The 24,040-nt window shown below is 36.7% G+C and overlaps 1 long non-coding RNA gene across 2 annotated transcripts in view; it reads left to right on the top strand.

Moving 5' to 3' along the window:
• The window catches only part of LOC141502387 (uncharacterized), a 29,778-nt gene extending 14,843 nt beyond the window's left edge, over positions 1 to 14,935 (top strand). For both annotated transcript variants that reach the window (XR_012472509.1, XR_012472510.1), the window contains exon 3: positions 13,759 to 14,935. This is a non-coding gene — a long non-coding RNA (uncharacterized LOC141502387). The remainder of the gene's footprint in view (positions 1 to 13,758) is intronic.
• Positions 14,936 to 24,040: the final 9,105 nt, after the last annotated feature.

Raw genomic sequence — 24,040 nt, 5'->3', positions numbered from 1 at the left:
AAGCTCTATTTATAGTTAATAAACTCTTTCACATATTTCAGATTGAATTTCTGGTGTATATAGTGTAAAGTTCTTATGCTCTTTAAGGCTTGCTCTTTAGATAATTGCCACCAGAACAATGGTGGCACCTTTTTATGACTGTATAGGATTGCTTCAGTTATGAATAACTGAAAGAAACTAGTGTAAACAAACTTTTTTGATGAGAATACTACTTTTTATTCAGCACATACTTTGATAAAGCTCTGATTTTTATGTAAACTAACAGCATTATCATTTCTATCAGAGTAGAGATTATATATCTAAAAAAATTTTTTTTGTATTCCCTATTCCTTATTTAGAAAATTCATTCACTTTAGGCAAAGTGCCTTACTTCCCGAACCACCTTGTAGTTTACTTACTTTCTTTATATTAAATTTATATATTATGTATATATATATATATATATATATATATATATATATAAGCTTACTGGCAGGAAATTTTCATTCTTTTATCGTTTGTACTTAGCATAGTGTCTGATATAGAGTGATCACTTAACAATTGATTGTTGATTGACTTATTGACATAGTAAATATTGAAGAAAATAAGTGAATAAATAAATGAACAATGTCCTGTAAAGTCTCTTCTAACTTTCAGATTTTATAATTTGAAATGGGATAGATGGCAAATGGGGAAGAGAGAAAATGAGAAGCTTTTTTCTATGTACTATCTCCTCTGGGATTTTAGTTGCCCTGAGAATGTGGGCCACAGGCTCTAATCACCATATTAAAGTATGACTCTGTGGCCTTCTCATCCCTCTGTTACTTTCCTTGCCGACTGAATGTTCTGAAGGAGTTGGTGTGGAACAAATCGGATTCATCCCTAGGGACACTGCTTTTTTCTTTCAACTCCTGGGTTGGCTGCCAAATAGAAAGTCTACTCAAATTCTTGTAGCTTGTCTTATTGCTACCAATCATACCCCACTTGTTAAGAAAACTTCCCTGATTATCCTTCTATTCTGAACACAACCCTCTTGTTTTTGGAAGGAAGCTGGAAAGAGTCTGATACCCCAGCAAATAACTACAACAGCCGCAGAAAATTGGTCTTATGTGTGGATCCCAGTTTGATGGGATAATCAGTGTGTTACTAAGTGGAGTAAGCTCTGTTATCTTCTTGCTCCAGGATCTGGCAAATTAACTTTATGGCCCTTCCATGTTCTTATATGTAAAATGAACACAGAAATCTTTTTCAATGAATAACCATCTTTTGAAACCCCACTACATTCTAACTCCTAATTCTAAATGTTCCAGTTATATGAATTTTCCAGGTCATTGGAATGCTGAATTTGGAGTCTGAGACATGATTTCTAATCCTTGCTCTGCTACATATTGCCTGTGTGACATTAGGTAGCCATAATTTCAATATCTGTAAAATGAGGGAGTTGTATGATGTGGCCTATACAATCCCTTCCAGCTGTAAGTTTAGGATACTATCATTCAAAAACAAATTTGGAAATTATTTAATTCAACCTACTGATTTTGTAGATGAGGAAACAAGCCTAGGGAGATAAACGTGACTCATACAGAACTAGCTTTTAAAATGTTCATTTAAAAAAATTAAAAATTCTTTCTAAAGTGTGCCATTTTTTATAAGAAGTTATAAGCAGATGGATTTCAGAAAACCCTGAAAAGATTTACATGAACTCATGCAAAGTGAAGAGAGCAGAACCAAGAGAATGTTATACTTAGCAACAGTGATATTGTATGATGAATGATTTAGCTCTTCTCAGCAATATAACAAATTCCAAACAATTGCAAAGGATTCATGATGAAAAATGTTATCTACTACCAGAGAAAGAATCTATCAATTCCGAATGCAGATTGAAGCATACAATTTTCCCTTTATTTTTGTCTGCTTTCTTTCACAACATGACTAAAATGAACATGTTTTTCATGATTGTACATATTTAACATATCAAATTGCTTGCCATTTCAAGAAGGGGAGAAAGGAAGAGAATCTGGAACTCAAAATTTAAAAAAATGTTAAAATTGTTTTTATATGTCATAGGAAAAATATTAAAAACAAAGTATATCATCTACTTTCTGCCTTCTTGTATGAAGAATATAATATAATATCTTATTAATGTATGTCATAAAATAGTGCTGCTATCAGGTTCTATTGAGGTAAATGGGATCATTTATTACTTGTATCTATCCCATTTCTAGCCCTATACTTCTGTCTCTTTTAAGTTTTTGTGTCTACTTTTATAGATTTTTTTTTCTGCCTCATCTCTTTTTTCTCTTTTAACTATTGTGACCATAATAAGGAAGGCATGGCAGATGACCTTTGGGGATGGAATGTCAGCAATAGTATTACTAATATCCCTGAGGAGATAACTAGTCTTTATAGTGTTGTCTTATGGTCAATGAACAAAAGCAGGAAGAAGCTATCAAGGCTGCTTCATAGACTGGCCCAATCTAGTTGTTGCAAAGCTAATTATCTTTGAAATAAAGAAAGAACAGCAAAATCTATGCTGTGCATATTCCTGGTGAAGGTTTATATCCGAGACTATGTTGCAGAGTGCCTCTAGGTCTTTGACTCAAGAACCACCTCAGAATTTGGCAATAATGAATCTGTGTTGCAAAGTTAACAAGAACTGTGTTCTTGAAAATATCTTTGAACTTTCCTCTCCTTTCAGGTGTACCTACTATCAGAAATTATAGGATCCTGGTATTTGCTAAAAGCCATCATTTCTTGTTTCTTTTAGTGTGTATATCTCTAGTGATTCCTCTCCACTTCTGATTTGTTACTTTTAATCTTTTGTGACCAGGAAACAAGAAAACCAAGCATGTTAGAATTGGTTATAAATTATACTGTGAGAGAGTGTCTGAGTGATTTTCCTTTGAATTAAATGTGCATTTACTGTAAGGACCTGGTGACTTTGATTTTGACTTTTGAGAGGTTCTTTTTAGTGTCTCTGAAAATCCTAAACAGTTGCCATCAACTATCTTAAAATTACATATTGATGAGGTAAATACTCTAGGAGTCCTTGCTGACCGTGTAAATAACAAGTCTCTACTCAGATATGGAATAGTATGGAGACCAAATCTGATGACCAAAAATAATTACAATGCAAAGCTTGTTTCTATATGAGACAATTGTTCTCTGAGTTATCTGAACGCAAAACCCTGGACTCTTTCCGCTCCATACATCCCTCCTTCCCAAACTATTCAAACACCAGACTTGCTGGTTCTCCCCCACAAGATTTTTCCCATCTATTTCTTCCTTTCTCTCTACATTAGTCCCTACCTCATTCTATCACCAAACCAGTATTAATCTTCTTTCATGACCCTTTATTCTCAGTTCTAAATTAGCTTACCCTTAACTGGACTCTCCTTTCTGCTATCTCTAACACTGTGTTGTGGGATTAATTTTCTAAAAACTCCACTTAGATTACCACCATGATAGAATTTTGCTGTTTGAGACTATTTTGATTCTGCCTTTGTTTCACCAGTGTCTCCTCAGTATAATGGTGGGGGACATAGTAAGCTATTTAATAGAGACTTGTTGATTGATTGATTTGAATTACTTATGTACATGTAATGTAATCTGTTCAGAGTTAGAATGTAAATTCCTTGAGGACAGGAGTTTTTTCATTTTTGTCTTTGTTTCCCAGGTGACTTGCTTGTAGTGATGCTTACAGAATATTTGTTAAATTCAATTTTCACAGTCATCTAGTCTAACTCGCTCATCTTCCAGATGTGGAAATAGAGTTAAGAAGGTTAAGTAGATTGGGAATAAGGACTAGGTCTGTAATTTCAGTAGTACAGACAATTCCTGGGTTGAGGACACATGTTTTGCAAATGCTGGTCTGTACCCTCTCTGTAACTTGCAGTCTTGGATGATTGCCCAGAGCACTGCTTTGCCTGGGGTCACATAGCCAGTGTGTGTCAGAGGGAGAACTTGAACTCAGATCTTCCTCACTTTGAGACCCACTACACCATATTGTCTCATTGGGTTTAGTGATTTTCCTCAAATTATATGACTAGTTAGTAGAAGAACCAGAGCCTCAATCTATCAATCAGTTAACCAATCAAAAGCTTTATACTAAGTGGGAAATGTCTTTAGATAAAGTAAATTTAGATACCAGTCAGGAAGTCCATTCCAATTGGCTGAAGAGTTTCATCACACCTTCTGGGGTTTGTATTAAAGCAGCAACTGGGAATAGGGAAGAAAGTGGTGAGTAGGAAACCCCCAAGGAGGGACTGACTGGGGTGGGGAGGAGAAGGCCACCACTCTGGTCTTCACAGGAGATTCCTTGTCCCCTACTTTCCATTTGGTTAAAAGGGAACCATGCAAGCTCTGAAGGGTCTAGTGGATGTTGGACTTCCAATCTTTCAATCAACATCTAGCACTGTCCTCCTGAGACAACAGCTTCAAGAGTATTTGAAGCCAAGGACACCTGGACAAAGATTTAACCATAATTAGAGGAAATTCTTGAGCCATGAAATGTCATAAAAAGCAATGTGTGACCTTGGGCAAGTCACTTAACCCTCATTGTTTTGTATCCAGGGTCAACTTCAATTGTCCTGATTCCTATCTCGTCACTGAACATCAGAGGGTTTCTGGAGGAGAAAATGAAGTTGGTAACTTAGCACAGCTTCTCCTCACTCAAATCCAATTCATGTCCTTGTCATGGCATCACCTCCCTGATCTTTGAAAATGAGGGACAAACATTAAATGGCAGAAAAGGATTCATGGCAGCCAAGATATGTGAATTATATTTTTTCCACATACGTTCTCTAAAGTTTGATTCCATTTTTTCCTTGGACCATCTACTTACTTGTGATAGAGTTTGAAACAGTTTTTTTTTAGAGGAGGAGGGGGTATTTTGTTGCTACTTTTCTTATTGTACCACTTTACTCTAAAAGCTGCTTAAAACTGATTGATTAAAATGATTCCTGACTGATAATACTTGGGGAACTCCCCTGGGTGAAGTCCCCAGGGAGAGGTTCAGTTGAAGTAAGGATGCCCCAGAGCATACAAAAATGGAATGCAGTATTTATTTTTCCTCCCAGTCCCCTGGTCGCTGACCCTGCCATATTCAGTTCCAGCCTAATACTTGGCTCATGCTGTTTGCTTGCCTTGAATGCCCTTCTCTCTTTCCCTATTTCCTCCTAAGTCCTACCCTTCTTTCATGATCTAGCTTAAATTTCTTTAAAGTTTTCCTCAACCATTCTAATTTCTGTCAATTCTTCTTTCCTCTGAATTTCAATAACACTTATTATTGCATCATTTTTTTTGGTATTTAGATTATGCTTGAATTTTTTTCTTTCTTTTTACATATATGTCTCATCTCTCAAGTAATTGTTGCCTTTTTTCTATTCCAAATATTTTAATAAGAGCTCCTTGCAAAGTATTTAAAACAGTAGTTTGTGAAGATAAGAGACTACTGCTTTCTGATCAGCCTCTTGCTGCTTTGTACTCTTGTACCCTTTTTCTTTGTCAAAAATCTTTCCTTCTTCTTGACCAGATTTACACAGTCTCTTTTTCTTGAAGTATCAGTAAGATGATTTGGAATTTTTATACATAAAAGATTAAATTTATCAAAGGTGGCAGTGAAAAATTTCTGATAGTTTTTTTGCTGAAAAACAAGATTAATGGTCAGAGGTCTGATCACCAGTAGCAAGCCACTAGCCAAATGTTTCAGTAGACAGGGAATCAGAAATAGGTCTGTAATTTCATTAGTATAGGAAATTCTTGGGCGAGGACATATCTTTTACAAATGCTGGTCTATACCTTCTCTGTAACTTGTAGTCTTGGATGATCGTGGGCAGCACTGTCTTGCCTGGGGTCATACAGTCTGTGTGTGTCAGAGGGAGAACAGATCCTCTTCAGGCAAGAATTGGATTCCATCTGCCATGCTTTTGAGATCTCTTCACATTTTCAGTCACATCTTTTCTTTTCCTTCTTTAACCCTTTTTTTATTTGGGTCCTTTTTCATTTGGGTCTGCCATCTTGAGAGAAGGAAAAAAAAAGCAAACTGAATCTTAAGGGTGAGGACAATATCTTATGCCTCCTTATATCCTAGCAGAGTGGTTTGCAAAGAGAGCATACTCAATAAAAGTTGTTGCTTTCAGTGATGACGGAGATGATGATGGAATCATACAAAAGCAGACATAGAATTTCAGAGATGGAAGAGATCTTAGCATTCATCTAGTTCAAACTAGAGCCACAACATCTACTCTCTGTTTACAAAATTCCAGGGATGGAAATTTATTCTCACAACAGACAGCAGAAACTACTTTTGGCCAAGTCCTTGCCAGGTGGTGCAGTGGATAGAGCACTGTGCTTCAAATCAGAAGACTCATCTTCATGAAATCAGGCACTTAATGTGTGACCCTGACCAAGTCACTTAACCTTGTTTGCTTCATTATGTCATCTATAAAATGAGCTGGAGAAGGAAATGACAAACCACTCCAGTATCTTTGCCAAGAGAACCCTAAATAAGATCATGAAGAGTCAGTCATGACTGAATAACCACTATGACAATCAATGACCAGTATACTCCTCTCTGGAACAACAAACTGGCCTGGGAAGCCTTTTTTTTTTCTTTAGGTAACTGGAAGGGGGAGAATTTCTGATGATGATTCAATTTTTCCTTTGTTATTCCTTCCCACTTGAATCATGCTGTTGTGGGTCTAGACCCCAGGTCATTAATGTGTATCTTGCATCACCACTCTCTCTAATTACAGTAAATTCCAGCAGAAGCACAGTGCTAATGACCTGGAAAATGTTGTGCAATGTGAACAAAGCTTGCAGGAAGCATGTAGGGATCCAGGAAGGGGACCTACTGTACCTATTTCCAAAGTTGATGAGATAATGTCAATTATAGCTTAACTTAGAATATCATAGAAACTCCTTTTGTCCTTGTGTGGTTGAGTGTTTTTATAATTTTTTCTCCTTTTAGTATGAATAAGAAGGAAAGTACATATTCTCAAATAATTCTCTCCTCTGTAGCTGTCAGCTGTTTTTATGAAGTCAGAAATATTGATCTCCATAGAGACAGTCAAATCCTTTCCTAATTCAGTATTGTGTTTTAAATTCTCTATTCCAAGAGAAAGGAGCTGGTTCTCTTTTACAAAGTATTGTGTAGCTGCAATTTTTATTAAAAATACATTTTATTGATAGATTTTTTTGTCTGTTTCAGTTATACCTCACCTGTACATACTTTCATGAAGAATCCTCTCATGACAAAGGAAAGCAATAAAGCAAAAACCTAAAATATTGAAACTTGGCCCCACAACTGGAGTTTATAACCAATTCTATGACTGTCTACTTTGGAAAACAGATGTGCCAGTTGTAACTCTCCATCTCTTACAAAGTAGTTTCCATTTCAAGGACACCCCCCCCAAATATAGTAGACCTAAATAAAATATCCCTTCCCTAATTTTCCTACTCAAAACATCATCTGAGAGGCAACAGATAATTGTACCTTCAATTGTGTTTAATGTTCCTTTCAAACAAAAGGGTCTTTTACACTGGTGTATAGCACATGAGATGTCTCTTTTCTAGCTATGCTAATCAAATCATTGCTCGGTTCTTCCTGTGGGATGAAATAAAACTGGGCTCCCCACCAAGAGAACCTTTTCTGTTGTCTACCCACAGAAAAAAATTTTAAATTTTATTCTTTATTTTGAACTTAAACATCAAAAGAGAATTTACCATACATAGTAGACACTTTTTAAACTTCTCTCATCTCATGTGCAACCTATAGAACCTTATCTGGTAGCTTAGGCTGGTGAGGATTAAAGGAGAGCTATTCATTGAATCTTCTCAAACCATTATGAGTTTAGTTTGGAATAGTGGTGCTACAGACAAGCAGTTTCTTCCATTGCTTTTTCTACCTTTTAAAGAAATGAGGTTATTAAGATAAGTAATAAATTTGATGGTTTATTTTTGTTAGAGACAGAACTCTAATAGATGTTTGGATATTTGAAACCTAACCTCTTTTCCCCCTCCTCATCCCCCATCCACCATATTTTTTTTTAGTTTTTGCAAGGCAATGGGGTTAAGTGGCATGCCCAAGGCCACACAGCTAGGTAATGATTAAGTGTCTGAGACTGGATTTGAACTCAGGTCCTCCTGACTCCAGGGCTGCCACCTTATTAAATTAAACCATCTTTGGGATCTATGATCTAGTTCTCAAATTTATGATCTATTTCTTCCTTCTACATAGGTGTTCTGTAGTAAATTCTCTTTCTAACATCCCCCTTATAGTAATCCTTGCCCAATTCTTCTTTACCATATTTCCTTCCATCCAGTTTCTGGATTTCTTCATATGAGTTTGTCATCTTAATATGTAATGTTTCTCCACATTTCTTCATTGTTCTTTTTGAATGAAGAATGTATAATCTCCTACCATAATATTTTGGTCTTGAATTGTGACTAATTCTTGGTGAAAACTGTGAGATTAATCTAGTTTTTTGTGTTTAGATTTCTGAAGTCATTATTTTCATGACTCTCATTTCAGACATTGCTTTCTATGAATTAGTGGTCTTCACCACTGCTCTTCTTCAAATAATGTTTATTTTTCTCTCTAGTGGATATATGTAAGAAGTTTTGTCTTTACTTCTCCATGTTCATTTTAAAGTTCTTTTGATAAAATCTACAAGTCATCAACCAAATGTATTTTATCAGCCTTTCTCATGTATTCTCTATTACTGGCTCAGGAAATCCTGTATCTTTCATTATGGTCTAGAAATATGAATCTTGTTCTCAAATACAAGTTTCTTAACCAGCTCTTCACTTCTCCTTCCACTAAGCTGTAAGCTTCTTAAAGGAAGGATTTCTATGTTATGCTTCCTTGTGTTCTCAGTACCTAGCAAAGAGCCTTATACAGAGAAGGTGCTCAGTAATTGGTGTTTTGATGACTATGATAGAATAATATGAAGATATTGAATAATAGAATACCAGTGTTAGTATTTATACTAATACTTAGAGTTCGTCTAGAGCAGGAATTCTTAACCATTTCTGTGTGATGGAGCCCTTTGGCAATGTAAAGAAGTCTAAGGACCCCTTCTCATAATACTGTTTTTTAAATGTATAAAATAAAGTGCAGAGGAACACAAAGGAAACCAAAAAGTTAGTGAGTAAAAGAAGATGCAAATTTTCCCCATACAAATTCTTGCACTGTCTAAATCTAGCCATGGACCACTTTGGGATGTATGGACCCTAGGTTAAAAACCCTTGCAAAGAATTGGAAACTGAGGTAATGCTCATCTAATGAGGAAATGACTGGACAAATTATGGTGAGTTAGGGTACATCAGAAGTATGAATATGATGGAATACTATTGTGCTGTAAGAAAGGAAAAATGAATGGTTTCAGAAAAATCTAGGAAGTTTTGTATGAAGTGATGCAACTCTAAGTGAGCAAAATCAGAAGAACAATGTACAGAGTAATAGCAATGTTACAAAGATAGTGAAGGGCAGTTGATTGAGTAGTTGATAGAATAGTGGGTCTGAAGTCAGGAAGACTCATCTTTCTGAGTTCAAATTCAAATTCAGTGAGTTAGAAAAAAAGCAAAAACACTATTTGTCTCAGGCTCCTTATCTGCAAAATGAACTGGAGAAGAAAATGGCAAACCCTCCACTATCTTTAACAAGAAAACCCCAAACAGGTACATGAAGTATTGGACATGACTGAACAACTGTGAAAAACTCAGTTATTCTAATCAATACAATGATTGGCCACAACCTCACAAGACTCATAGTAAAAACTATTATTCACATCTAAATAGAGAAGTGATAGTCTTTAGAATGCAGCATATTTTTTATGTTCTTTATTTTTCTTGCTTTAATCTTTTTCAGAATGTGGCTAATGTCGAAATGTTTTACACCCCATATGTATATTGTGCATAATATTTATTTTTTTCTCAATGAATAGGGGAGGGGTACAAGGCAGAAGAAAATTGGAAACTGAAAATAAAATAAAATTTAATTTACAAAAGAAAACAACAATGGCTTCTTCCTCTAGTACAAATTGGAAGAGAAGCCTTTTCTACAAACAATGATCTGACTTCTGTTCAAAGTCTTTCAGAGATAGGGAATTCCCTGTCACAATCAACAGTAGAGTCTCCTTTTGGATAACTCTTTTTGTTATCTCACTTATGACATTTGATAGCACTGTTGCAGTGACCCTGACATCTAAGTAACCTATTTTGGATCCTGCCTGATCTTTAAACCTTAAGAAAGGCAGTGTGCCCATATCCTAATTAAATAGGGAGTCAGGGTAAAGTCAATCTGATCTTCTCCCCAAATAATGCCTGTCTTGAGTGTTCCAAATCTGTATTTTTCATAATCATGATGTATATCAACTGGGCAAGTCCTAGGGAGATAGCTAAAATAAATAGTCATATTAGGCCAGGGCCACTTGTTCAATTCAGCTGCTTTTATTTTCTTGCTTTACTGTTTTGTCCCTTCCAGAAGGATCAGGTTCTTAGCTTTAGATACCATTCACCAAATGGAGGACCATCTATTGTGGGCCCTATGAAGAAATACACAAAGGATGTACATTTATTTACTATTCACAGAGAGGAAAAGCAGAGCAGAGATTTTAGTCAAGAGGGAAGGAAATGGATGATCCAGAGTCTCAGGCCCTTGCCCACACTTTCCTTTTTTCCTCACTTCCAGCTGAGCTGTTTTTAGCCCTTTCAGGACAAATTGCTTCTTTTCCAGGAAGCTGTGTGGTCTTAGGAAAGTCACTTAACCCTGATTGCCTCACATCCAGACCCATCTTCCAGTCATTCTGATTCATATCTGGCCACTGGACCTGGCCAGATGGCTCTGGAGGAGAAAGTGAGGCTGGTGACTTAGCACAGCCCCCCTCCCCCACTCAAATGCAATTCATGTGCTTGTCATGGTATCACTTCCTTGATGACATGGTTTTATTCAAGAATGAAGGCTAAAACATTATCAAATTAATCCCCCAGAATAGTTGGATCAATTCACAACTCCATCAACAGTTCATTACTTCTAATTTTCCCACATCCTCTCCAATATTGATTATTTTCCTTTTTTTGTCATTTTAACCAATCTGATAGGTATGGAATGGTACCTTAGAGTTGTTTTAATTTGCATTTCTACAATCAATAACATTTTTTCATATGACTATAGATAGTTTTAATTTATTTATCTGAAAACTGCCTGTCAAATCCTTTGACCATTTAGTAATTGGAGAATAATTTGCATTCTTATAAATTTGACTTAGTTCTCTATATATTTTAGAAATGATTCCTTTTCCAAAACTTATAGAGGGAGTTCATAATCTTTTTTAGGTCATAAACCTCTTTGGCAGTCTAGTGAAGCCCAAGGACCCTTTCAGAATATTATTTTTAAATGAATAAAATACACAGACATATAAAACAACTATACTGTAAGCCAATAAAAATGTTATAAAAAAGTTCATGGACTACACATTGAGAAGACCTGTCTTATTGAATGTAGTAGACACCCTGAGATATCTTGTATTTCCATTGTTTAGTATAGTACCTGGAGCAAAATGGGATCAAAGGATCATAGATATAGAACTATTTGGGTCTTCCAAAGGATCTTAGAGACCATTAGCTTCAATATCCTTATTTTAGGGATGAGGAAAATTACAAAAAGGTTAAGTAACTTGCCCATGATCATATAGCTTTTTGCACTGAAGAAGGGACAGCTAGGGGTGCAGTGAACAGAGCACAAGGCCTGGAATCAGGACGACTCATCTTCATGAGTTTAGATACAGTTCAGACATTACCAACTATGTGACCCTGGGCAAGTCATTTCATTCTTTCTCAGTTTCTTCTTATATCAAATGAACTGTAGAAGGAAATGGCAAAACACTCTAAAATCTCTGCCAAGGAAACCTGAATGTGATCTTGAAGAATCTGTAAGGACTCCAACCAAGCCCACCAGTCTATCCACTATGCTATGATATGTACTAATTGAAGATGACTTCACAGAATTTTCAGCTCTCTTTAGCTCTATATCTCAGTAAAATTATTCCCTGCTTTTTCACTTAATATTCTCGGATTGAATAATTTCCCCAGATATGTTTCTGTGTATACTCTTCCCTTTAACCTAGATGAAATGCTCATCTCTAAAAGCTAATGGCTTCCAAAAAACACTAGGAAACAAGACCTCCACCACTGAAGATTTCTGGGCTATTTGGACAAATGAAAGAGGTGAGAGAGATGTTATTAGGAAAGAACTGAATTATGTTTCTGTCCAAATGAGTAAACTGAGTCAGAGGGGAATAAATAACTCCCACAGCTAGTGTCTGACATGCAATCCATGCTCATTTTCCTCTCTTGAGTCCATCCCTCTATCCACTAGACTCTTAGTAAGAGCCCTGAGGAATAATAAAATATAGAGGAGAAAAATCAGGAGCTAGGAAAGAATGAAGAATCTTTGAAGAAGAAAAACATTTTATTTGGAGTAAAAGTTGGGTGGGGGGATAGTACATGTGGGCAATGTCTAATCCTATGGCCTTTTTCCTAGGAAGGGTCAAAAGATTTTTACTGTGGGTTGAACTTGGGTCAAGGCATTGGAGGAATAGGAAAAGTCTACATGAAAGCAAACCCCAAAAACTTTCATAGAAAAAAAGGCAAGAGAACTATTATTAAAAAAAGAATAGTCCTCTAGTTAATCATTCTGCCTGTGTTTTCCCCCTTGATGCTGTTTGCATGTTATCTATACCTGTTAGATGGTGATCTCTGTGAAAGCAAAAACTGTTCTCTGAATTTCTTTGTATCCCTAGGGCTTGGCACCTGCTGTTGTTTAGTCATGTCTGATTCAGTGACTTTATTTTGGGATTTTCTTGGCAGAAACTGGAGTGGTTTGTCATAAATGAGGAAACTGAGACAAACAAGGTTAAGTGATTTACCCAGGGCCACACAGCTAGTAAGTGTCTGCAGTCAGATTTGAACTCATATTATGAGACTTCTGTCTCCAAGCTTAGTGCTCTATTCATTGTGCCATCTAACTGTCCTGCTTGATGCATAGGGTGATCTTAATGCTTGACTTGATGAGTTACTTTTCTAAACTTCTGGATCTTGTGACTTTTTTTAAATTGTTGAGTAACTTGGGAGTTCATATATATTTTTCTGGAAGTGATTGAAATATTAAGATAGGAAAAGGTGAGAGGACTTGAATAAATACTGAGTGATGACAATCCTCCTTTCCCTTCTTCCAAAATTTTTTTTACAAAGCAGGGAGATAAGGCTTTTTATCAACCAAAGTAAGACACCAAAGTCACTGGAATTTTTTGCTGATATATATATATATATATATATATATATGTATATATATCTCAGCATATATATGTATTCATGTATTCATATATATATTTATATACATAAAGCATATATCAGCATATATCACACATATAAATATTATCAGTGTATAAAATATACATCACAGTATATGTTTATTTTATATATGTACATATGAGCACACATATAAAATAAAGATAGGAATTTAGTCCAAGGGAGTGGAGGAGAATGAACTTTTCTACTTTGCTTTAACTTTTGTGCTAACGTTCTCATTTTAAGCCAGAGAGGAACTTGGAAGTTTCTAACCCCAAGTCAGATTGTTGTCTCAGATGATAGACTACGATTTAGCCCCAGTCACAGAAAGTGAGAAGACACATTCGATCTTGCTTTGGTTCCAAGGTCCTTTCCCTTGGTGTGGTAGCTCATATATATGACTGAAGAGGTGTTACCTTCTGCTTTCAGGTAGCTGTATTCCTGCAAATATTAGCCGAGATAAGGAGCAGCAGATCCTCAAGAGATGAAACCCAGGAAGTGATAGGTCAGCAATTACACCAGTGAAACTTTCCAGGAGAGACCAGTAGAGCTATGAAGAACAAAAACAAGGTGCTCATCAGAGAACAGAGAGAGTGATGAGCTGACACCACCAGAGGACTTCAGCAACCCTGAAGGAATGGATTCTCCTGGGTATTCCTGATCCTTATGCATGACCTCTTCTTGCATGGGTCCTATTCACGCATGTTCCCTAAATATATGCTCTCCAAGTATGTGTTCATTACTTGTATGTTCTCACTACTAGTTAGTGTCTCACCATTTTATTTTTTTATTTTATTTTTTTAGTTTTTTGCAAGGCAATGGGGTTAAGTGGCTTGCCCAAGGCCACATGGTTAGATAATTATTAAGTGTCTGAGGCCGGATTTGAACTCAGGTACTCCTGACTCCAAGGCCAGTGCTCCATCCACTATGCCACCTAGCCGCCCATCATTTTATTTTCCATGCTGTTTGATTAAATTTTTTTTGTTTGAACTAAAGTGACTTCCAGTTGACTGGTAAAAGTTAAGGAGGTGATGAGGGATAATGAGCTATGATGTTGAGTGGATGCTCACTTCCTGAGTACTTTGGAACTGGAATACAGATTTTGTTTTGGAGAATTTTCATGCCAGAGGAGATCTTTACCTTGTTTGTTATTCAATTATTTCGGTTGTGTCTGATTCTTCTTGACAAAAATACTGGTTTGCCATTTCCTTCTCTGGCTCATTTTACAGATGAGGAAACTGAGGTAAAGAGAGTTTAAATAACTCATTCAGGGTCACAAAGCTAGTAAGTGTCTGAGGCCAGATTGAATTCACAAAGATGAATATTCCTGACTTCAGATCTGGAAATCTATCTACTCTGTCACTTATCTTATCATAGAATAGAGTATTTTTTGATATAGGAGATGATTGTTATATGAATGGACACCAGAGAAAGCAGCAGTTACATAGCAATATTTATTGTAAAGAATTTGTTATAAATAGATCAATAGACCACTTTTTTTTCCTGGGACAAAGGCAGCTTGGTTATTTAGAACTTGCCTTCAGAGTGGGATTTCATCTTTACAAAATTTAAATAAATAATACCTCATCTTTGAGTCTAACATCTCTGTGTGCATTAGTTATCTCAAGAGAAAAACACTGAAAGGCAAGAGCTTTTTAAAGTGAATGAAAATGCATTTGATTCACAATCAAATTGAAAATTCTCTAAAGAACTGAATATTCCAGAGAATGTTAGACTCTTTTTGGCATTCTATTTTTTTCAACTTGACTTTCTTTGTGCAAAGTTTAATCTTTGGAAGGGAAATAGTTGCCCCTTCAAGGCAAATTTGCAATTATTCAGAGATGGATGATAATATCCTTGCCTTAGTTCTTCTCAGAAATAGACTCCTGTTTGAATTGACTGCAGAACAGGTTTAAAAACAATATTTCTATTGAATTTGTTTAAAGTTTGAAAATCTGAAACATCTTTGAAAATGCATGTGACACACAGATTCCAGTTCTAGAGTGCTGAAAATTACAGATTGAATCAGTTTCTTAGGGGTAAGATCATTAAATTATTATTTTATAACAGGGAATCTCCTACACCAAGATTTCAGTCTATACATATAATCAATGTCAATGAAGTTAATTTGCTTACTTAACAAGCATTTATGAAGTACCTACTGCTAAGAATAGTCCTGGGCTATTGTTATTTGTCCTTTATTTTTTGAAAAGGACCAATGACATCTTGGTTAATATTTTGACTGGATTTACACAAGTGCAATGTCATCTATCTCACTCTCTCTTCCAGAATCATCAAAGTCTAGGGACAGGACAAAAGTCAAGATGACTGGCAATGGCTCAGGATGCAGTGAGTGACCTTGCTGTCTTTAGTATACATGTAATAATGTAATAAAATTTACTGTGCAGTAAACCATGATGAATCTGATGAATACAGAAAACATTAGGAAGATATCTGAATTGATGCAAGGTAAAATTAGGCAGAGCCAAACAAAATACATATTGTCTGCAGTGATATAAATGAAAAAAACACCGATGAAACAAAAAATAAAAATAGATGCTCAAAATTACAAAGAAGAGCTATGAGAAGACATCTCTCTCATTCCTTTATAGAGATGGGGGTTTTATCAGAGGCTGTGAACCATTCTAAGCTCTGAGTATATTGACCATCTTATTTCTTTCTTTCTTTCTTTCTTTCTTTCTTTCTTTCTTTCTTTCTTTCTTTCTTCTTCTTCTTCTTCTTCTTCTTCTTCTTCTTCTTCTTCTTCTTCTTCTTCTTCTTCTTCTTTTGGTTTTTGCAAGGCAATTTGTTAAGGTCACACAGCTAGGTAATTATTAAGTGTCTGAGGCTGGATTTGAACTCAAGTCCTCCTGACTCCAGGGCAGGTGCTCTATCCACTATACTACCTAGTTGCCCCATTTCCTCCTTCTTCTTAGATTTTTTTAAACATGGGATGGCTCTCTAAGAGAGATGAAGAGGGATGCTGAGGCAAATTTAGACAATATAAAAACAAAAGAAATCAGTTAAAATTTATTTTAAAAATCTTATTTTTGGATTGACAAAGTAGAATACCTGGATTCTAGTCTTGTTTCTGCCATTTGGAAGCTGCATTACTAGCACATTGCTTAATTGGTCTGAACCTGTTGTCGCATCTGTAAAATGATGGGGTTGAAAGAGTTGATCTCCAAGGTCTCTTTATCTATATGTATATGTATGCATACATATATAATTATAAATATATAATATATAAATATATATATATATTTATAATTCTATATATTGTAAGCATCACCAATATACTTTTTAAAAATTACAATCAGGAACTCACTGAAAAAGGAAAAAATGAGTCAGTAATTAATTTAAAGAGGGAATAGAAATGATGGAAGGTATTTTCATGTCTTTTTAGAGAGACAAAAATACACACTTCACTATCTCTACTTCTGGATTATTGTCTAGTTAGAACAGTTTTTACCTTCTGAGATCCCAAAAATAACATTATGTGAGGTTTGGTGACTCATTCCATGCTGCTAGTTCCTTTCTTTTCTCCTTTCAGAAGTTCTCTCTCTCTGCTCCTCAGGGCCCTGGGAGTAAGGACAGGACATGATTGGATGGTTCCTTGTCCTTTGTTATTGAAGAAGATCAAAACGACATCACTATGTTGGAGATGAGCTACAGTGTGTCCGACTCTGGCTGATCAGACTAATATGAGTTCAGAATGTCTACCATAGGTTGGGCACAAATAATCCATGTGAACACCTGGGGTAGTGACTCTAAACTTATGTACCTCACTTTTCCTTTGAGCTGCTTCAATTCTGCCTTCCCCACAGAGAGCAGCACCCTCAATGATGAGGGCATGGGCGGTCCTGTACCAGTGTCTTTCATGCTGCACAATCAATTCCAAAGTTCTTAAGAGAGACCTTCAGGGTGTCTTCATTTCTTCTGACCCTGCTGTGAACACTTGCTCTGTGTGAGTTCTCCATAAAATAGTCTTTTTGGCCAGTATACGTCTGGCATTCTGTGTCCAGCCCATTGTAGTTGTACTCTCTGTAGTATTGTTGGTATATTTGTCAGTTTAGCTCAAGGAAGGACCTCAAAGTCTGGTATCTTATCCTGCCAGGTGATCTTCATAGTCTTCCTAAGACAGTTTGAATGGAAGCAATTCACTTTCCTGACATGGCCATGCTGGTAGACTGTCCAGGTTTCACAGGCATATGACAATGAGGTCAGCACATCAGCTCTGTAGACTTTCATTTTGGTGGTCAATCTAATATCTCTTTTCTCCCATACTTTCTTAGGAACTTCCCACTGAACTAGCTCTGGTTATGTGTGTGTCAACCTCATTGTCAATGTGTACCTCCTTGGAAAGGCCACTGCCAAGGGAAGTGAACTTGTCTACAGTACTCAAGAACTTCTACATTTGCTGTAATTGATAGTTCCACCTACAGATAGTGTGGTGCTGGCTGATGGAGCACTTGAGTTTTCTTGGACAGGACGTGAAAAAAAGGATGAATACTCAACTCTCCAGTGTTGATAGTAGAATTAGCCACAATTCCTATCTAGTTTGTACAGGTGTAGGGGGAAAATCCTCCTCATGCTAAGGTTTCTGTCTATTTTTAAAAAGGTTTTTGATTACCTTCCAGTAGATTCTCATTGATATAAAATCTAGTTTGTAATTTGAGGGTACAATATAAGGAACTAGAACAAATCTAAGAGTGCTGAGGGATTCTTGGAAAGAATGAACTAAAAGCCATGATGGCACCAGTTTAGATGGATTTGCCACCTTTGGAAGTGTATGCTAGGGATATCAGCAGCAGCCTGATTCTTTTGTTTTTCTTATTCATTAATCTATTTAGGTGTGTGCCAGTGAATCAGAATGTCCGAGTCTATCAGTTGAATCATTTCTGTTGCAGTGAGGGTATATGTACGCCATGAACCCTCATTTCTAAAACAACTGTTTCAGTGATAGTAAAATTCTGGAAATATCTATAAAGTGCTAATGTTCATCAGTCATAACTTCCATTCCCATCATTGTGACTCAGTCCGTATTTACTCTCGTATATTCCGGTTTCCAGCCTCATGTAATTTTCTCCCTCCCTCCAAGATGTGCCTGAGTTTGGAGTCAGGAGAACTAGATACAAATACTACTTCTATTTTTTTAACTAAGATATAGATTCAGTACTGGAGGAAACTTTTGAAGGGCATATAATTTTATTCTCTCATCTTACAGAGGAGGGAACTGAAACCCAGAGAGGAGAAATTATTGTCCCAGGTTAAATAGTGGTAAATGGCAGAACTAGAAATTCAATGAGGTCCCCTGGACAGTGTACTAAAAAGTAGAGACATCACCTTGATGACAAAGGTCTGTATAGTCAAAATTACTATTTTTTTTCCAGTAGTGATGTATGACACTGAGGGTTGGACTATAAAAGAAGGCCGAGTGTGCAGAATCAAGGATTTTGAATTATGATGTTGGAGAAGACCTTTGAGCATCACTTGGACAATGAGATCAAATTAATCAATACTTAAAGATGTTAACTTAGACTAGTTATTGAAAGGTCAAATACTGAAGCTCTGGTCACATAATGAGGAGACAGTATTCATTGAAAAAAGACCCTGCTGTTGGAGAAGATTGAAGATAAAAGAAAAAGGGGCATCAGAGGATGAGAAGTATAGATAGAGTCATGGAAGCAATGAACATGAGCTTGGGCAGACTTTGGGAGATAGTGGAGTATAGGAGAACCTGGTGTGCTTATATGGTCCATGGAGTCACAAAGAGTTGGACATGATTGAATTACTCAACAATAACAGCAGCAGCAACAACAACAAAGACAACTCAATATAACAGGATGCTGAGTCAGCTCAGATTGCATCAGAGAAATTGCAAATGCTACAAACCAGGGTTTGATTTACTGTTTTGTTGACTGCCTTAATAAAGCGATGGGAATATATTGAGAGTGGAGGTTAAACTTAAAACTGTGACCTGTGTTGTGAGCACACTCACCACCTACTCCCTCACCCCCAAATAATTATTAAACATTTACCAACAGACTCCTCCTTAGGAGCTGGTGCTTATTTCACAGTATCAAAGGGTGACCTTGGGAAAGTCCCTTCCCTCTCTTTGAGTGTTTCCTTATAAGCCAATGAGCAAGATGAGTTCTCTGGTCCCTTCCAGCCCCTGGTCCTCTGGCACCCCAAGAGTTTTCTCTCTCCCTCCTTTTCTTTTATCCTGGCAGTGACAAGTCCAGTCCCAAGTGAAGGCTTTCTGGGGGATTTGAGAGCTTGATTCACCTTCCCAGCTAAGGCAGAGTAAGTTAGATAAGGAGGACTGAAGCCCTTCCCTATTGCTCCCTAACCAAATTCTTCCATTAGGTAAACCCTTTCCCAGAAAGCGGAATAAGCTTTTGACCTTGAGAGGAGAATAAGAGAGTTAGATTAAAGTCCTAGCCAGGAGCTTGCTGCAGGCTGGGGTGAAAGAAGGCAGAAGTGACTTTGCACTCTCTTTTCCCTGAGTTCTGTCTCTTCCTTCTTCCTTCTGATCACTCATTGTTAGGGCTGAGCTTAGCTTGCAGTCAACTGTGGAGGCAGCTGGTGGTGAGAGGGAGCTCCTCTCCTTCAGGGTTTTATTTGAGATTCCAATGATACTTTAAAAAAAATGTTAGTGCTCTCTTTTGTTTAATGCATCACTTACATCTCTCACTGGATCTGTCCCTCTCTCTGCTTCTAGAGAACCATTCCTGTAACAAAGAATTTTATTAAAAAAGAAGCAAAAATAAAAAATAACCAGCATATCAAAGTTATCTGATGTTATATGTAGTGGTTCAATTTCCCACCTCTGCAAAGAAGAAAGGGAAAAAGTGTCATCATTTCATTTCCTTTGGGCTAAGTTTGGTAATCATAATTTTGCAGGATTTGGTTTCAATTGTGCTGCTGTTCTATTTCTGTCATTCTACTAATTTGTTGTGCAGTTGTATCTGACACTTTAGAACCTCATTTGAGGTTTTCTTGGCAAGGTACTGGAGTGGTTTGATATTTCCTTCTCTAGCTTCTTTTATGGATGAGGAAACTGAGGCCAACAAGATTAAGTGACTTTCCCAGGGTTACATAGCATGTAAGTATCTTAGACTGGATTTGAACTCCGATATTCCTGCGGTCAGGAAGATACTCTAATCTATTGTGCCACCCACTTGCCCTGCTATAGTCATTGTGTACATATGATTTTCATTTTACTTACTTCTCAGGCCACTTAAGTCTTCCCTTATATCTCTGTATTCATTATATTTATTGCTTCTTATAGCATAGTAATATTTCATTCGATTAATATACTACAATCTGTGTAGCCATTCCTTAATTGATGGGTATCTGTCTTGCTTCAGCATCTTTGCTACCACACACACACACACACACACACACACACACACAAACACACACACACACAACTGCTTTAAATATTTAGATTTAGATTTAGAGCCCTTTTTTCCTGTCATAGACCTATTTGAGTACAATCTTTGAGACAAAGAGTATAGACGTTTTATTCATTTCCTTCAACGAATTCTAAATTGTTTTCCAGAATAGTAAGATCAATTCACAGCTCCATCAATAATGTATTAGTGTGTCTATCTTTTCATAACTTCTAATATCCAATTCTGTATTGAGAGAAGACAGAACTGAGAGGAAACATAGCACAGGAGATGTTTTGGATTTGGAGGAAAGGATAACTGAGTTCAAATGATACTTCAGATACACACTAACCATGTGATCCTTGGCAGATCCATTGAAGCACTTTAATCTTCAGTTTTTCTCAATTGTAAAATAATGATAATCATAACTTTAGGCACCAATGTGCCCATGACCCTTTCAGGAAATAAGAACTGATAGACCCAAAATATAGGAGGTGGAAGAGCCAATCTATCATTGGTTTTGGAGTCAGAAAGACCTGGTTTTTGAGCCAAGTCTGATACATAGTGGTGTGTTGTAGTTGAGTCGTTTCAGTCATATATGACATTTCATAAGCCCATTCAGGGTTTTATTGGCAAGGATACTGGAGGTATTTGCCATTTCCTTCTCTAGCCTATTCTACATATGACGAAACTGAAGCAAAGTTAAGTGACTTACCTAGAGTCATATAGCTAGTAAGTGTCTGAAGCCAGATTTGAACACATGAAGATGATTCTTCCTGATTCCAAGACCATTGCACCATCTAGCTATGATCCTGAGCAAATCACTTTATCCCTAAATAACAAGGTAGTTATAAAACTAAAGCTCACAGAAGTTGCTTTCTGTCTTGGTAGAGGAAGTTTCCTCAACAAGAGCACCCCGCACTAGGAAAGTCACAGTAAAGAAAATGACTGAAGCATTTAGTTTACAAGGTTGTATGTAATGATCAGTTAACCTATTGTAGCCAAATGTATCTAAAACATTTTGCAAATCTTAAAGCACCATGGAAAAGGCTGTAAAGAATAGTGATGATGATGATGATGATAATGATGATGATGACTGGGCTTTAGGTGGTGTCAGGGATCAGTCCAAAACAAGGAAGGCCAGGGGTATAAATCTAGATGGACAGTCATGATTGGAAGTCAAGGGGTCTTAAACACAAGGAGTCCATTAGTCTAGAAAGGGGCTTTCATGGACAAGTATTCAAAAAATAGACTGACATCCATGGAGAGAGGAGAGGCAGATTTAAGTGCCATAAAAACAAGTTTAAATCAAAATTCAAAATCTTTTATGTTAATAATGATAATAACTCAATTTTGCAGTGCTTTATGAGTTTTCAAAGTACTTGTTTTGAAAAAATCCTGTGATATCTGTTGTCCTTGTATCATTTCCCCATTTATGCCTATATGGAAATTGAATGATTAATAATTATAGCAACAAATAGTATTTATATAGGACTTAAAGATTTGCAAAACATGCATTCTCAACCCTATATACTAGGTTTTGTTTTTATCCCCTTTTATAGATAAGGAAACTGATTTAGATGGACTCATCCAGGATCTTAGAGCTAATAAGGGAGAAAGATTTGACACAGTTTCAGTCAGATAGCCACTCAAGTTCAGGTCTTGTTCATCTCTTTCTTGGACTATTGCAACTTCATCCTGTCCAACCTTCTTACCACAAGTCCTTTCTTCTCTCTGATTCATCTTGCTCAAGGGTAAAAATCATTTTCCTGCAGTGCAGGTTTGACCATGCCATTCCCTTACTCAATAAACTCCAGTATTTCCCTATTACCCTATGGCAGCCTTCAGGAGTATATGAACTCAGATAGGAAAAAAAAATCACAGTTTTATTTCTACTAACTTTGAACAAAAATTTAATATTTTCTTTAATTATTTTAAAAAATTCCCTTGAGAAGGGGTACATAGACTTCAACAGACTGCCAAAGGCCTCTAGGCCTTTGCAAAAGATGGTAAGAACTCTTACTCTAGGATCAAATGCCAACTTCTTTGATGCCTAAAGACCTTTATGATGTCCAATTTACCTTTCTGGGCTTAATGTAAATTATCTCTCTGATCTACTTGCTGCTTTCTACACACAGTACTTCATTTCCCACCTCAGTACCTTTGTAAAATTGTCCCCCAAGCCTAGAATTCACTACTTACTCATCTCTGCCTCTTAGAATGTCTAGGTTCCACTAAAGTACAATTCAAGAGCCACCCCCTATACCAAGACCTTTCCTGATCCTCCCAGATTTTCACCTCCTCCTAATTTTCCTGTATTTATGTTTATTTTGTGTATTTATCTGTCTCTATTTAAATATCATCTGTCTATCATCTATCTATCTAATCTACCTATTGTCTATCTATCCATCTATCCATCCATCCATCCAACCATCCAATCAACCATCTATCTATATCTATCCATCCATCTGTCTATCTGTCTGCGATTATCTATCCATTCATCCATCTGTCCATCTGTCTGTCTATCTATCTCTTGCCCCCAGTAGAATGAAAGCTCCTTGTGGGTAGGAACTTGTACTCTTCTTGCCTTTGTATCCTCAGCACCTACCACAGTGCCCGACCCATCATAGAGACATAATACATGCTTGCTAATTGATTAATTCCCAGTGATTGTTATAGAGTCACATGGTTACTAAGTGATTTTTAGGCATCATTAAGTCAGGCAAGAGCACAAACCAAAGAGACATGCAGTTGTCATAAAAGAAGGTAGGAAACTCACTTAGACATAAGTGAGTTTAAGTGAGATTCTTCCCTCCCCCAAATATCTTGCCCTCCAAGCATAGACTCTGGAAGTGGGAACTCTGGAAAATGGTGATCCGACCCATTCCCACCCTCCCCAGGATAGGCTTATTTCCAGCATAACTGCACCTATCCTTCTTTTAAATTTTTTCCTATCCTTTTTTTTATAACTCAGCATTCCTATTCACTCATTCCACTCCTTCCCACAGTTAGGCTTTTGAGTTCAGCATCAATTCCTCAGGGTAATTATAGCCTAATCTTAGCATTTTCATCGGTGTCATTGGAAAATAATTTCCCCCTTTCCTTCATGTCCTTCCACTCCCTTCTATTGCCCCCTCCGCCCACAAAGAAGAATAATTATAGATGGGGTATGTGGTTTTAAAAGTTTGGAAACCACTACCCTATTGCATCTATCAGTATCCTAATTGTATGGGACAACCCAGGAATTCTTGCTTCGAATTCAGTGGGGTTCTTCACCTAGGGACCTTGGATAGATTTCAGGACTCCATGATTTT

This window comes from Macrotis lagotis, chromosome X (genome assembly GCF_037893015.1).
Source record: "Macrotis lagotis isolate mMagLag1 chromosome X, bilby.v1.9.chrom.fasta, whole genome shotgun sequence".
Lineage (NCBI taxonomy): Eukaryota > Metazoa > Chordata > Mammalia > Peramelemorphia > Peramelidae > Macrotis > Macrotis lagotis.
The sequence above is the reverse complement of the archived record's forward strand: the minus strand, read 5'-3'. Positions and strand labels throughout refer to the sequence as shown.